The 16,120-nt window shown below is 41.0% G+C and overlaps 1 long non-coding RNA gene across 1 annotated transcript; it reads left to right on the top strand.

The window, feature by feature from the left end:
• The first annotated feature begins 7,928 nt into the window (after positions 1-7,928).
• On the top strand, positions 7,929-15,897 carry LOC117083106. Its single transcript, XR_004436950.1, has 3 exons — positions 7,929-8,038; positions 13,088-13,238; positions 15,427-15,897. It is a non-coding gene; the product is annotated as an uncharacterized LOC117083106 (long non-coding RNA).
• Positions 15,898-16,120: the final 223 nt, after the last annotated feature.

Below are 16,120 nucleotides of genomic sequence, written 5' to 3'. Positions count from 1 at the left end.
TATTTATGCAGGCTCTTTGGTTCTCATCTGAAACAGAGCTTTGGAACCATCATTATTCTGTAGCTGATCTCCAAGACAATCTATGAGTTGGCTTTGGAGTTAGTTGTCTTTGGTATATAAGTTGACTTTCACCACTAAATCTAAGAAATCTGTTTGTATTTGTATTGACACAAATTAGGAATACTGATTGGAATAATGAAACAATGAGGAAAATTTTTCACATTGTGACAGTTACTGATTTCCTATATAAAACTACTCTTCCTGGTTTTCTGTCTTCTTAATCCAACTTTAGAGTAAAAATGAAGTGAAATTAAACTGCCTTCGTGCTACAGAAATAGGACAATTCCATGAGAGACAATAGTTACTCAACTGACTGATGTCCTACATCTGTCCATTGATTTGTCACAACTTGGGAACCTTGAAGTTAAAACATTCCAGTGTTCAGTGACCAACCCAACCAAAATCCTGCCAACAGGGTGCCCTTCCTAGAAACTCCATAGTACCCTCAGAAAAGCCCTTTAAAATTCAACAAGCTCCTTCCAGATGAGCAAACTCTTCTTCAAACTGAGGGTGCTTTGGTCTTAGTGCCTGCTAATCAGTCTCTTCGGAGAAGCTGCAGCCCGCAGGATGGAAAGCTCCTAACTCATTTCCCAGAGCTCAGCACTGTGAAATGAAGTCAGAAATTTCCATAGTGCCAATAGCCGCAAAAATAAGCCTTGCACAGAGAATCCTGGGTCCAGATCACCTATTCAGAGACCAAGTCACTCTTTTAGAGTAAGTCAAATTGTTTTGCTGGCGTGGTTGAAAAAGAAATGGCAGTATACAGATATACCCCTGTTCTCTGTTCATCAAAGACTCTTCCCCATGTCTCTACCTAAAGGAGAAAAACAAGGGCAGGAGAAATAGATATTCAAAAGACAGAGCACACATGACTTTAAAAAATCATTCCCTGGCTTTGGTTTCAGCTCCCCATTTTGGTCTTTCATGCATTACCATTTCCTCTCTTTTCTGCCAGATTGTTATGTACATCTAAATCTTAGATTAACAATCTCAAGAATTTTGAGGACATTTGAGTGCCCACAGCTATGGCTTACATGAATCCTTAGATTCATGACTCATAATTCTGTGGTTCCCCAGGAAGTGCATCACTGAGAGAGAAAGGCTTTGGGAGCTAATGTTCTAAATATTAATTGAGGTTCTTAAATGTGAGCTCTCATTGCAGGCTCCAGACTCCCCCTGGAATGAAATTACATTGAACATTTAACATTTTTCAGAGTTCACCTTCTACTTTAAAGAAGAGGAAGAAAATTGTTTTGGCAATGCAGATGTCTATTAGTATACACATTAAGAATAATAAAACCATGGGGTTTTTTTTTTGTTTTTTGTTTTTTTTTTAAAAAAGGATGCAGAAAACAGCTCCCAGAGAAGTAATTTTTCAATTTCCTTGATTTGTTTAGTGGGAAATTGCTCTTCAATTTATTATAATTTGAAAAGACAATGAATTCTTCATTTGGAATTAAAGTAGAAATGACTGAAATGCATCTTGCTTGTCTCAGAATTTACAACCTGTTAGGATAAAGCATTTTGAGTCATGGATCATGGTTAAAACCCAAGACTTAGAAGGCTGGTAATGCATTCCACATGGTTTCTCCTAAATGATAATTATAGCTCATTCTGAACTACAAATTATATACACTAAAATGTTAATTTAATTTAGGGAACTGATTTTTTCCCTAAAAGCAGGTGTAATCGGAATTACATTGTCTAAATATTGTCAGTAATGCTAGACATGATGAATTGGTGTAACCAAATTATTTCTGAATTTGACTTTATTTTGCGGATTTTCCTTGCAAATGTTCAGCCTGGTACGCATTCTCTGTGATTTATCCTGAACAGATCAAACATTAATGAAGAAAATCAAAACAAATGCCTCTCCCAGGCTCTCCAATATGGCTGTCGGAAATAGACTATCTAGGAGAGAAGAAAAGAGGATAAAAACTGCAAACCAGCTTCCATGTGACTTCTTAGAATTTCAGGATCAGTCAGCATAAAAACAGAAACATTAATGATTATTGAAGTGGAAATTAACTGCAACCTCTGACGGAAAAGTACTTACTTATGAACTTTCAGTTAGTTTCTATAATGAAATATGGCAATGAATTAGCCATGATAACCTGGAAAAATAGGCTTAACGAGGAAAGCGGCTCATCTTTGGAAGGCGTGTTCTTCACATATTTATTTCAGTGAATCCTCCTATTCCCACACCACCAAAAAACACTGCCTTTTCACAAAGCCATCACTGATTACAGGTAAAGGCAAATAGTTTGGAAAATTTTTAATTAGTCAAAATGTTCAAGGTGTCAGGAGGCTTAGAAACCATTCAAGTTCAGATACACTCAAAAGTCAGTATTCAGAAGGGAGGCAGACTGTACCATGAGTCATGGTTAGGGGCTGTGGCACTGTGGCTCTGTAGCCCAGGGTTAGAACCTGGCTTCCCAAACTTACTATGCCCAAGACCTTGAGGGAAGTTGTTCGATCAGTGTGAGCCTCAGTTTCTTCATCTGTCAAATGGGTATAATAACACATTATAGGTATGAAAACAAAGAAAACTTATCATAGAGTTTGGTACCTAGAAATAATTTCTACATCTTTGCTGGCCTTATTATAGCAAAAACTTAGAATGTACTTTAAAAATGTAGATCTTCAGGCCTCCACCCTGATAGATTCCAGTTTATTAAATGTTGATCAGGGCACAGATAGGCATTTTGACAAACATCCAAGGTGGTCTTGGCAAGAAATATGGATGTGGTTCAACTCCCTTGTTTGAAAAATGATAAAAATAAGTCCCAGAGGATAAAATGCCTTTCTCAAGGTCACACAGCTAGTTAGTGAACCACCTCATAGAGACCTCAGATCTCCCATCTCCCATCCCAGCAGGCTCTCTGCCACAGCTGCTTGTGTTTATTGAGACTTTAGGATGAATTTCTTTTTTCTTTTCTCTTTTCTTTCTTTCTTTTTTTTTTTTTTTTTTTTGCCAGAGTCTTGCCCTGTCGCCCAGGCTGGAGTAAAACGGCACTATCTCGGCTTACTGCAAGCTCCGCCTCCCGCGTTCAAGCGATTCTTCTGCCTCAGCCTTCCAAGGAGCTGAGACTACAGGTGCCCGCCACCATGCCCAGCTAATTTTTTGTATTTTTAGTAGAGTCAGGGTTTCATTGTGCTAGCCAGGATGGTCTCGATCTCCTGACCTCATGATCCGCCCGCCTTGGCCTCCCAAAGTGCTGGGATTACAGGCGTGAGCCACCGCACCCAGCCAGGATGAATTTCTTAACCAGAAGTTCACATTAGAAACATCTGAAGAGCCTTTTCAATGACTCACACTCAACCCCCAGCACAGCTCTGCTGAATCTGAAAACGAGTGGCAGATTTCAGACCTGAACCCAACTGCCCTGGCGTTCCATAGCACCAGGCAGCTGCTTGTGTTGGCATCCCATGCTCTTGTCAGGCTGGAGTGCACAATGCATAATTTAACTTGTGTTTGGGTCATTCTTCTCTCCTGACCACACTACTAGATCATGGTACTACACTAGAGACACAAGTTGTTAAATGTATAATAAATCTATTTTTGGTTTATTTCCCTTCTCTCTCGGTACAGAAATGCATTTTGCCATCCCTCTTCATTTCCCAAGAGCCTTTAATATACAGCTTTGGCTAAGACAGTAGTTCTTAACTGGGGGTGTTTTTGCCACCCAGAACATTTGGCAACATCCAGAAACATTTTGGGGTTACACGACCGGGAGGCAGTGTTACTGCCATCTAGTGAGTAGAGGCCAGGGATACTGCTACATGTCTACAATGCACAGGACAATCCCACAACAAAGAATTATATGGCCCAAAATGTCATTAGTGGCAAGTGGAAGAAGGGCTCCAATTGGGAGATTTGTTTTGGAGGGAGCTGAAAGAGATTTATAGAGGGGAAAAATCTCATGTGGGAATGAACAAGGGAAGAGAAGAGTAGGGCCTAGCATTTGGGAGCATCAAAGAGATTCTGAAGAGGAAACGAAGAGTGGAGATTAGGAAGACAGAGATGGTGAGGCAGCCTCAAGGTGTAAGGGAGTCTGAAACTGAGAGGAAATGGTGCTTTAGGTTAGGAGTTGGATCCTCTTTAATATTCCTCAAGAAACACAAGTTTAGATGGGAATTACTTATGCTTTGGTATCTTTGAATGTGATATTGCTCCGGGACTGGGCCCATGGAATGCTGGCTGATAGTACAGTTACAGAACAGTCCCTAGAATTGGATCCCTTTCCTGAAGATGATGAAAAACATCTTAAAGAGTCAAAACAATTTTCCTTTTTTTAATACTATTTAGGCCTGAGGTCAACACCATGCTTTTCAGTGAGAAGAAGGAAAAGGGAGGTGGGAGGAGCAGAGTCAAAGATCCAGAAAGGTTCTAGAAGCAGGTTCCTGGATTGGTTTTGGTCACCAACCAACCACATTGACCAAGAGCCATTAATTTTCATGGTGACCCCAGGAAACCAAATAACCATATAAACTGTAGGTAAAGTTCCTAGGCTGGTAGGTGCAGAACATTCTGGAAATACTGTGGGAAAGGATATCCCATCACAGATTTTTACCATAATGGCACCCAACTACTCATGCCACCCCATGTCCAGGCATTTCTGCAACACGACACCATCACTCTTTTCAACAACAGGTGGCTCCATTGTTCCACCCTCTTGAATCTGGGTTGCCCTTGCCACTTGTTTTGACCAATAGGATGTGGCAGAAGTGATGTTGTACAACTCTTGAACCCTGGGCCTTAAGAGACCTTGCAGCTTCTGCTGTCACCCTCCTAGAACCCTGAGACGTCCCTGCTGTCAAGAAGCCCAGTGTTGCCTATGGGAGGAGAGAAGGCATGTGGTGGAAAGCTGAGGCATCAATTACCAGACACATAAATGAAGCCACTGGGCTCTCCAGCCTCAGTCAAGCTGTCAAATGACCATGGCTACATGAATGACCCCAGGCAAGACTAGCAGAAGAACCAGCCAGATTGCCAATCCAGCAAATGAGGAGACAATAATAAATCATTGCTGTTTGGGAGTGTTGGTTTCTCAGCAACTGGTACCTAAAAAGTTCTCCCAATGTTGCCAGGAGCAAATTGTGCAAAAATAGCTCACACAGGTGGAGAAGGCAGCTGTGTCCTCCTCACCATTTCTCTTTCTCCTAGGCCCACAGCTCAATCTGGGTCTCAGGTAGTCAAAACTCTGAGGTTAGTAAAATGTCTTTGGCCCATTTTTGGTTCCTGTTAAGCATTCTTCCTTTCCCTCCCAGGAGCTTCTGTCCTCCCCACAGCAACTTCTAAAATTCCAGGGCCACCATGGGGGTAGCTGGTGACCACCAACCTTCTACCAGGCAGGACACCATGTTCCAACAGGGCCTCCTCTTCTGGCCCACAAAAACTTTTCTTCCTTAAATACCCTGCTCCCACCTCACAGTCACAGGGAAATTGGCTCAGATCTGTTGATTTACTAAGGTGTGAATGACCGATAAAATGTTTCAACAGTATTTATTAATGATGATATTGTGAGAATTCTGTGTACTTTAGGCATATACCACTGCTAAGTTTACACTGACCAGGTAATGGGGACATGGAAGGAAAAAGAATCAGAGCCTTGAAGGGATTTGCCTCAGGGCATGGAGCCAAGAAAGACAGAGCTCAAGTCTTTCAGACTCAGAAGAGTGTTTTTCCAGTATTTAACATCGCCTGATCTATAGGTGTGACCTAGGACACCTAATTTCAGAAACTGTGCCAGGGAAAGGAAGAAGGTCACTGGAGTATGTTTAGTCATTCAGTAAATATTCGTGTGCTCACTGTCTGTAGGGCATCGTCTTAGTCAGAGAGCTATGTATCAGAATCGCTGACGATTTCTGAGCAAGTGAGCTCATGATGATATTCTAGTCCCCTGGAAGATCACCCTTCCAGTAACCTAGGTGAAGGGATTAGAATATTGGGTACGCAGCTAGTAGGCTACTTCAGTGCATGAAAAGGCAGGTTAGAAAGTTGAGAAGTTGTTGGCTGGGTGCAGTGGCTCATGCCTGTAATCCCAGCACTTTTGGAGGCCAAGACAGGTGGATCATGAGGTCAGGAGATGGAGACCATCCTGGCTAACACGGCGAAACCCCGTCTCTACTAAAAATACAAAAAAAAATTAGCTGGATGTGGTGGCAGGTACCTGTAGTCCCAGCTACTCAGGAGGCTGAAGCAGGAGAATGGTGTGAACCCGGGAGGCGGAGCTTGCAGTGAGCCAAGATTGCACCACTGCACTCTAGCCTGGGTGACAGAGCGAGACTCTGTCTCAAAGAAAAAAAAAAGTTGAGAAGTTGTTTGGAGGCAAAAATTCACAGAATCATAGTTATGTCTTGAAAGATGGGATTTACAACCTGCTCTCCCTGATGACATATAATAATAAGCCTTTGTTATGAACAGAGTCAGGCCAAGCTCTTGAATCAGACAGAAGTGGACTTGGATTCCTGTTCCTTCAATAGCTGTATAACTTTGTCCAAAATGTTGTGCTTTCTAAATCTCAATTTCCCCATATGTAAAATGGGGCTCATAACGATATCAGCCTCAGAAGATGGTTGTGAGTATTGAGCATCATCACATAGGCAAAGTGCTAAGTTTGTGCGATGTTTATAAACATCCAGCAAGTGGTAGTTATTTTCATTGTTGCTCTGCTTGTATATGAACGTTTCCCCACTTGCAAGCTTTTGCTGTGTGTCCATGTCCTCTTTCCTTTACCTCCACTGATGTGGTGTCATTGGGGTGTGTTTGAATGATTGATCCGGCATTGCAGGGCCTTTGAGAAAACTCCATAAATATAATCTTGGGTGCTCCCAACTTCCATGCATTTTACCTATTGGTTTGACTGTGATTTTAAGAAGTCTTACTGAGTATCCAGCATTACCCTTGGGTCGGTATGACACATATTTTGATTTAAGCAACTCAATTATCTGAGAAACTCAGGACATCTCAGGTTCTGGAAATTTGCCTCAAGGGATTAACCAGTGTAATGGGGGAAGGTAGCAATCCTATTCCCTCCCACTGCACACTCCTCTGAAATATCAAAGTTTTTCCCAGTGTTTGAATTGAGTCATATGTCAAGAAAAGCACATTGCATTCCTTTGACATAAGACAAATGCCATATGTTAAGTTTATTTTTAAATGGTGGATAAGAACGGGGAAACCATGTTCCAGTCTGAGAAAATATTGATGCTGTGGTGTTGGTGAGGCAGGTTATGGTTTAATTCTTACCTGTGGATTAAAGAATGAAAAATGAACCCACATCCACGGCCTGACATCTGTGTAAATGGTACGTAGGGATGGAGGCCTGTCTGCCTGCCTTATGTTCTTGGGATAAAGTAAATATTGAAAGGCTTGACATCTTTCCTAAGCCTAACAAAGTTGGCACAGCTGGGGCCCAGATGCACCGCAGGGTGGGTGGAAGGTCTTGGGTGGGGGAGACAAGGCAGAAGTGAGTTGATGCCTTGGAGTTTAGGGACATTGGAAGAAATAGCGGGAAAAGGCTGCTTTTACCCAGAATTGTCCTTATGCACAATTGGAAAGTGGATGAAGTTGGAGTTTGAGCTGTCCCTTGTGCTGGACCCCTGTTAACCTCAACAAGGATGGCATCATGTTCAAGAAGCCAAAGAGACATGGAGCCAGCAGATGAGACACAGGGTTTTATTAGTGGGAAACTTATATACAGGGACGGTCCAGCGGCGGCAGACTGGGCAGAAGAACCACAACCACTTGCCAAAAGCGTGCAGTTTATATAGCATTTTCAGTTAGCACCCTCTGCCTAACAATCTCCACCTAACAACCTTCAATTAACCCAAAACAAAGGGCCCGGATCTCCTGTACAGCTTACATTCCACAGGATGGATCCAAGGGCTTCAAATGTGCCTCACAGACAAGGAACAAATCTCCTAGTTGGCCACTCCTGAATTCCTTAGCTGGGAACTCCAGACACACATTCAGGTGCCATACAGGGTCATTTTCAGGGTAGGCTTAAGCAAGTTATTGCCATCGGGTGTATCTGCCATACATCCCTCCACCCATCCCCTTTCTGGCCATCCTACCAGCTCACTCCTCATTCTATATTCCACTCCCACCCTTTTCAGTATTTACAGTCTCTCTTAATACAATCATGAGGGAAGTCTGGAAGTATCCCTTGAATCTAAAAATGCAGATGCCCCACACCTCATCTGTTTCCATCTTGGCATCATCCTACCTGCACCTTGGCAAGGAGATTTGGTCTCATGTTTGTCACCACAAGCAGTTGAAACATCTGAATGTCTGGCAACAGATGAAATAAGGCATGGTAATTTTGTATTGGTTCTGAGATATCTTGTTTGTAAAATGGTACTAATATTGGCTGCTTATTTCATGGAGTTCCTTGAAGATTAAATAAGAACAGTTCTTGGCAAAGAGCAGTCTATAAATTTTAGCTACCGGTATGATTATTCTACTTCTTGCTACTACATGGAATACTGGGCAGCTGTTTAAAAAAAAAAAAAAAAATCTATGTTCTTCTATAGTAACAATGATATTAAGGGCAAAAGAATGCAAATGAAAACAGTAAGCACAGTGTACCATTTTTATTTTTATTCAAAAGAGCACCAATTGCCTGCCAAGAACACACTTGCCCAGCTTATCTCATTTTTACCAGCCTCTCAGACATTCAAGAGGAACTTGAAAATAAAAAATGTACAGGAATAGCATTTATATGTTTAAAAAATTCTTCACAAAACAAAATTGTACAGTCTTGGGATATACATATGTATATAAAAACATAGAAAACTCTCAGCAAAAATGCAGATCAAACTCCTAAAGAAGTAAAGTGAGATCAGGCATGGTGGCTCACGCCTGTAATCCCAGCACTTTGGGAGGCCGAGGCAGGCAAATCCCTTGAGGTCAGGAGTTTGAGACCAGCCTGACCAACATAGTGAAACCCTGTCTCTACTAAAAATGTAAAACTTAGCAGGGCATGGTGGTGTGCACCCATAGTCCCAGCTACATGGGAGGCTGAGGCAGGAGAATTGTTTGAACCCAGGAGACAGAGGTTACAGTGAGCTGAGATGGCACCACTACACTCCAGCCTGGGCAACAAAGCAAGACTCCATCTCAAAAAAAAAAAAAAAAAAGAATGGATGAAATTTGGGGCTTTTTGTATTTTTTTAATCGCTTAAAAAATTGAAGAGGTGTGGGTTGGGGTTAGAGGAAGGAATGATTTTTTCAGTCTCATTCTTAATGGTTTTTGTTTTGTATAGGAATATATACTCATATACCTGTTACTTGTGCCATCAAAAAATACTTTAAAGGAGAAGGAGCAACCCATGCTGAGGTGTTCACTTTTAACCAAGTCAGGTGTTTGTTCTTGAGTAGGCATGACCTGAATCTTACAATCTCAGAAGAGGAGGGCCCCACAGCGACCTTCTAGAACAGGTGTGTGATCTACACGTGAGGGAACCGAGGCAACTAGCTTAAGGTCAGTAGGAAGGGAAGAGGGGATGGAAGGAACAGGTGGCCAGCGTTGGGGTGGGGAGGAGTAGTTGGATAAAAACTAGCTAATGTTGCAGAGCAGCTAAGGTTAAGGGGGCCTGGAGGCTGGAAGAAAGGAAGATGAGCTAGAAGGATGTTAAAAGGTTTTGTAGCTGAAGCACACAAAAGTAAAAATGTAGCATGCAAGTTTCTCAGACTTTTCTCTTCCCACTGCTTACCGAGCTGAGCGGCTTCTGGGTTTGCCTGCTCGCCGTCTAGGGCCTTTGGTGGTGTTAATGCTGGGAACAGCAGAAAGATAATTTTAAAAATCCAGAAAAGCTTGAAATCTTTACATTAGAAAAGACCAAGACTCTCATGGAAGAAAATACCAGATCCAAAATGTCAAAAAATATCCAGAAAAATCTTGAAATCCTACATTAGAAAAGACCAAGACCCTCATGAAAGAAAACACCAGATCCAAAATGTCAAGGGTCAGGAGTCAAGAAAGAACCATGCTAGAGAGAGTCTGGAAAGCGTGGAGGTTTTAGGGAGATTCAGCAAGAGTTGGCTGCACTCCAGAGACAATGGGATAAAAGGCGGAAAAGAGAACTTTATAACATTTCTGTGAGTTAAAAATGTAATCCCCTTTGCTCATTGTTTCTCGAGACTTCAGTAAAAATTTAAATTGTTCTTCGATATTTTCTGGATGTCAGACTTCATGCTGTATTGAACAGGACAGTAGACCAAGTTCCTAATGATGGCACTAAAAATTACCACTGCTGATGGAACTGGAAGGAGATAAACAACACTCTGAAATGCCAAGTTAGTATTAGGAGTATTAGAAACACCCTCTCTCCAAATTGTATTTCCCAACCATCTTCACTCCTTGCTCTCATCCCTTTGTTTCTCAGGCAAATATAAAAGTGACATGGTGGTCATATAAAGTCCACAAAAATTGAAACCACTTTTTTTCAATGTGATTTTTAGAAAGGATTTCATAACAGCACCATTTGCCTACCAGGAACACGCTTACCAACTTTTGATTCTCATCTCCATAAGCCTCTGAGACTTTCAGTGAAACTAGAAAATGGAAATATGTAAAAACAGCACATGTCAAATCATCGCAACTTGGAAGAATAAAATATTCTGTCTCTCTCTCTCTCTCACACACACACACACACACACACACACACACACACGAGGAAGGGGGAAAAAAACCAACACATGTCCTCCGTTTGTGCTGGCAGAGTACCAGGTGGGGGTGCTTAGGGACTTACTAAATTTGGTACCCTGTTGAAAGCATAAGGTTTTTCTACTTTGTTATAAGCAGTCACTGCAGAGTGTTGGTTTATTCGCCCGTGGTGACCTCAGCCTGGTGAATGGGTTTTATGTACTGCATTTTCCAAACAGATCAGAATATGCATTGATATTTATGTGCCAAAAATTACCTGGGTGGCACCTTCCTATAAGAATGGAAATGATTCTCCTGAATCCCGCACACGTTGAACGAAGAATAAACAACTTATTGAAAGAGTCTACATGACCTGGAATGCTAAAAGCCTTTGGTTTGCTTGCTGTAGTGCAAAAATATGAGAAATATTTAATGTTTAAAAATACACAATGGTATCATAATTTTGCTGCAGGTTCAAAAGCAGCACAATATAACTTAGTGTATTTAAAATGTAATGTCATTGTATATTTTCAAAATGCAAACAGCAGAGTTTGATAAATAGCTAGAGAGCACCAGACCATATCTTATCCTTATAAAAGTGTCTCCTATGAATGCTCACTGTATCTGTCAGAACATTCTTAATATGCTCCATAGCTGAATGTGCAGACAGCAACTCTATAGAAATGTATACAGCTACTTGGTGTGCGGTCTATGTCGAGTCCAAGTGAAGCTTATATAAACTTCAGATGCCCAGCCTTTTGCTTTTGGAAATACATCTAAATGTTTATAATTTTCTAGATCTCTTCTATACCCAGGGTTTTAAAATTTTTATTTTTGACACAATATTCCTGTTTTTTAAATAATCAAACCAAGTTATTTATAATATATCTTGATCTATTTTAATCCGTGTTTGATGTTTAATTGTGTATTTAAAACTATGTGAGTTTTATATCATAAAATTGATATATGGTCATTATAAAATAGAATTTGTGTAGTGTATGTTTAATTCAACCATAAGTAACAAAGACATAAATATGGGGATTTATCGGCTCTTGTAAAGCCTGGAACCAGGAACCAGGCAGCAGAGCAGCACTATCTAATAGAACTTTCTGTGATGATGGAAATGTTCTATTATTTGTCTTGTCCAGTTTAGTAGCCACTAGTCACAGGTAGCCACTGAGTACTTTAAATGTGGCTTAGTAGGGTAGAAGAATTAAACTTTTTATTTTGTTATTTTAATAAATTTAAAATATTCATATGTGGCTACTGCTACCATCACAGCAAATGGCAAAAGTGGTAGCAGGTTGGTATGAAGGAGACTCATGGTCCTTCATCCTAGTGTTCTCCTGTCCATGGCTTCTGCCCTCCAGATCTCCTCATGGTCCAAGATGGCTGCCAGGACCATACCACAATTCCACATTCCAAGCAGTAGAAAGCAACACAGGCAAAAGGGCGAGTCCCTTCCCTTCTAGAAGGCCTTTTTAGCTGTCATGTACAACACTTCTACTTGCCTAGAACTTAGTCTTATGACTACATCAAGCCATAAGAAGTCTGGAAAATATTTGGGGTTTGTTTTCTATGTATTTTTGTTGTTGTTGTTGTTGTCGTTCTGTTTTGGTTTGATTTTGTTGTTTTTTGACTGAAGAAGGGATTCGAGGGCAGGTAGTTCACAGTCCCTGCCACAAAAAGTTGCACAGTTCATCATTCCCTCTCATTCCTGCAATCCCCAACCCAAACCCCTTACTAGTCCTCAGAGATAACTGCCATTAATAACATTGGTCGTAACCATCTGGCAAATTCATCTGGACACAAACGTATACTGTTTTTACATTATGCATTATTTACAACATATCTTGGATGGCTTTCAATGATAGTGTATATAGATCTACATAGTTCTACTTCATTCAGTAGACCATAAATTCCACGAGGGCAAGAACTGGGCCTGCTGTATTCGTCTTTGTGCCCTGCATATAGTAGACATTGAAAGAAATCAGCACCACTGTGTCTCAATTTATGGATGTACCATAATTTTTTTAATCCATTCTTTTATCCTAACTCTCCAAATAACAAACCCTCCTGAGAAAAAACAACTTTGCTTTATTCTCAGAGAACTCTGCAGCATTAACTAAATTAGCTATGCCCCTGACAATCTAATTTTCTAATTGTCTTTCCAATCAACTGCAAAAATTGATTGTCTCCACTCTTTTGTGATTTGATTCCGTTGCTATAACAACTCAAAAATATGTATCCATGTATCTGTTACTCCAGCCATGAAGATATGTGTGGATTTAGAGGCAGCACCAGCTAAGGAAAGAATCAAACTGGTTAAAAATTCTCTTAAGAAAGGAAATAAATCACTTCTTTGTGTTTTCCAGACATCCCCTAGTACAGATATATTCTACAACTGGAGAAAAATGGTTATGATTAAGGCTTAGAAGTGGAGTGCAGTGAAGGAACTTTAGGGAAGGCTGACAACCACCCCCTCTGCTGATCCCTGTGGAATTTTGCAAGGATAATGAGTAAAAAGTATAGCTGAAGAAACAGAGAGACAGTTTGGCAAACAGGAAAGAAGCAAGAACCCCTGACTTCATTTCTTATCATTCAAAGGGTGACAGTGTCCCTTGCATCGTATCTAGCATCATGGTGTGAATTCAATGAAATCATCAATGTTCTCACCTATCATATGTTGCCTGGCACATAGCAGCACTCACACAATCAGAGCTGTATATGTGGAAAATATTCACATGTTTCACACATCCTGGAATGGGTCCTAAGAATCACTGAGTCCATTTAGGGAGAGAGAATTTTCTTTTTTTTCCCCTTTTTGAGACAGAGTCTCACTCTGTCACCCAGGATGGCATGCAGTGGCGCAATTACCAGCTCACTGCAACCTCCACCTTAGGGAAAGAGATCTTTACAACAGTCTCTACCATACTGAGTAACTGAGACTGTTAGGGCCTGCAATGCAGCATATTTTCATTTCTCTATAAAGGCATCCTTACTGATATATAGTCCATACCTATTTGGGTATCCCCTTTACTAATTAAGGCATTCTTGATACCTAGAGGACATAAAGACCAGCACAATATACAGGATAGTGGCAATCCACCAGGCCAGAAAGAAGTTCCACATTACAGACACCAGGAAATGTTTCTAAACTAGAGATCTCTCTCAGTCATCTGCACCAGAAATCCTTAGAGCTGCTAGTTAAAATGTAAATTCCTGGGGCCCAATTAAACATGCAGAATCAGCATTCATAGGGGTGAGGTCTACAGGCCTCCAATTTAACAAGGTCATTTTTGTGCATAGAAAAATTTAAAAATCATTGTCCAAGAGGGACTTAAATTGAATAACTAAATTGAATAACTGGATGCTTTTTATAACCCATCTTGTTGAAGTGACAGAGTTGACACACTAGAATACAAAGAGGAGTAACACAGATACCCTCTCCTCAAGAACACAGTGTCATGAGCAGAGAATAGAGATGAGTAGGAGGAGAAACAGCAGAAAGGAAGGAGGGATTAACTCTTTAAGACATTGCTAGGGAAAGCTTTAAAGATCAGGTGATATCTGAGCTAGGCTTTGAAGGCTGAACAAGAGTTCACCAAGTTGCCGAGCTGGCACAATACATATTTTAGGGCAGTACTTCTCAGACGTTACTGCATATAGGAATTGCCTGGGGAGCCTGTTAAAATGCAAGCTCTATTTCAATCAGTCTGGGGTAAAGCTCCCAGATGGTGCTGATGTTCCAGGGACCACATTTTGAGTAGCAAAGCTCTAGAGAAAGAAATGGCATAGTCATAATGAATCAGACAAGTGTGTATTAGTATGTTCTCATGCTACTAATAAACACATACCCAAGACTGGGTGATTTTCAAAGGAAAGCGGTTTAATGGACTCACAGTTCCACATGGCTGGGGAGGCCTCACAATCATGGCAGGAGGCAAAGGAGGAGAAAAGTCAAGTCTTATATGGTGACAGGCAAGAGAGCATGGGCAGGGGAACTCCCCTTTATAAAACCATCAGATCTCATGAGACTTATTCACTGTCTTGAGAACAGCACGGGAAAGACCTGTCCCCGTGATTCAATTATCTCCCACCAGGTCCCTCCCATGACACGTGGGAATTGTGGGAGCTACCATTCAAGATGAGCTTTGGATGGGGACACAGCCAAACCATACCAGTTTCTATTCTTCTGATAGTGAGGCAGGAATTACATCGTTTGTTGCGACATTTTTGACTTCTCTAATGGAGAACCAACTGACCTCTTCCCTTCTACTCAGGAATATCATTAACCATCATTAAATACACCCCTTAGGCATCTCACCCTAGACCCGGCTACATGGAGTTACCTAAGGAAAAAGCAACTCCATCTAAAACCAATATCAGCAATTCTAAGCATTCAGTAAACTGGCCAGTACACTTTAGTGGTTATTGTTTTATATCTATTTTCCTATATCTTTTACTCTTCTGTCCTTCACCTCAGCCACAGATTTACTTCCTTTTTTTTTTTTTTTTTTTTTTTGTATCCTCAAATTAAGGAACAACAGAACATACTTTCTCCAATACAAATTCTCAGTGCTCCCCAGGTCTCACCTGTATGCCACACCTCGGGGAAGCTGCCAGAGATTCACTCTCTCTTTGACTTTGCTATGTTCTCAGAAATTCCCCCTGTAATTACAGCTCTAAGCTTAACCTTTCTCCTGATCTCTAGACTGTCCTGCCAACAGAAGATACAGTGAAATGGTATGGAACATACACAGTGGAACAGAGAATACTGATGGAACAGTGTTTGTAAGCACAAAGTTTGGAAGTACACAATCCTAGATAAAATCCTGGCTCTGGAATTAACTGCGTGACCTTTGGCAAATTACTTCACCTCTTTGAGCCTCGGTGTCTTCCCATATAAAATGAGAATAATAAAAGCCCTTATCTCATAGTATTTCTGAAAGAGTTAAAAAAGCAAACCTAAGTGAAGGCCCCAGTACCTGGGTTGTCAGAGTTATTTTTTAAAAAAGTTGTAGCTATCATCATAATCCGACTCACTCTCCCTACTGTATAACCTCCACCGTCACCTCCATTTCAGTTCCAATCCCTGTACTGACTCAGATGCCCAGTTCACATACCCGAACACCCGACATCCATTCACCTTCACGGTGCCTTCTATTACCCATAGGTACTACCCTGTTTTTTTTTTTTTTTTTTTCGTCTGAAGCCATTTTTCTGCTTGTGTATTTCTTCTAAAAGACTCAATCTTGTTTGCAAAGAAGGACAAATATACCCACATAAGCCACGTTTGCTATCTCACCATGTTTTATTATAAGCCTTATAGACAATCACAACAGGCGAGGGAAAAGGCAGCCTGGGAGAAAATGTTCCTCGATGCACTTGCCAAGCCAAGGTGTGGC

The sequence above is a fragment of the Trachypithecus francoisi genome, unplaced genomic scaffold, assembly GCF_009764315.1.
Source record: "Trachypithecus francoisi isolate TF-2019V2 unplaced genomic scaffold, Tfra_2.0 Lachesis_group0, whole genome shotgun sequence".
Classification (NCBI taxonomy): Eukaryota; Metazoa; Chordata; class Mammalia; order Primates; family Cercopithecidae; genus Trachypithecus; species Trachypithecus francoisi.
Note: the sequence above shows the minus strand (reverse complement) of the source record. Positions and strands in the feature narration are given on the sequence as shown.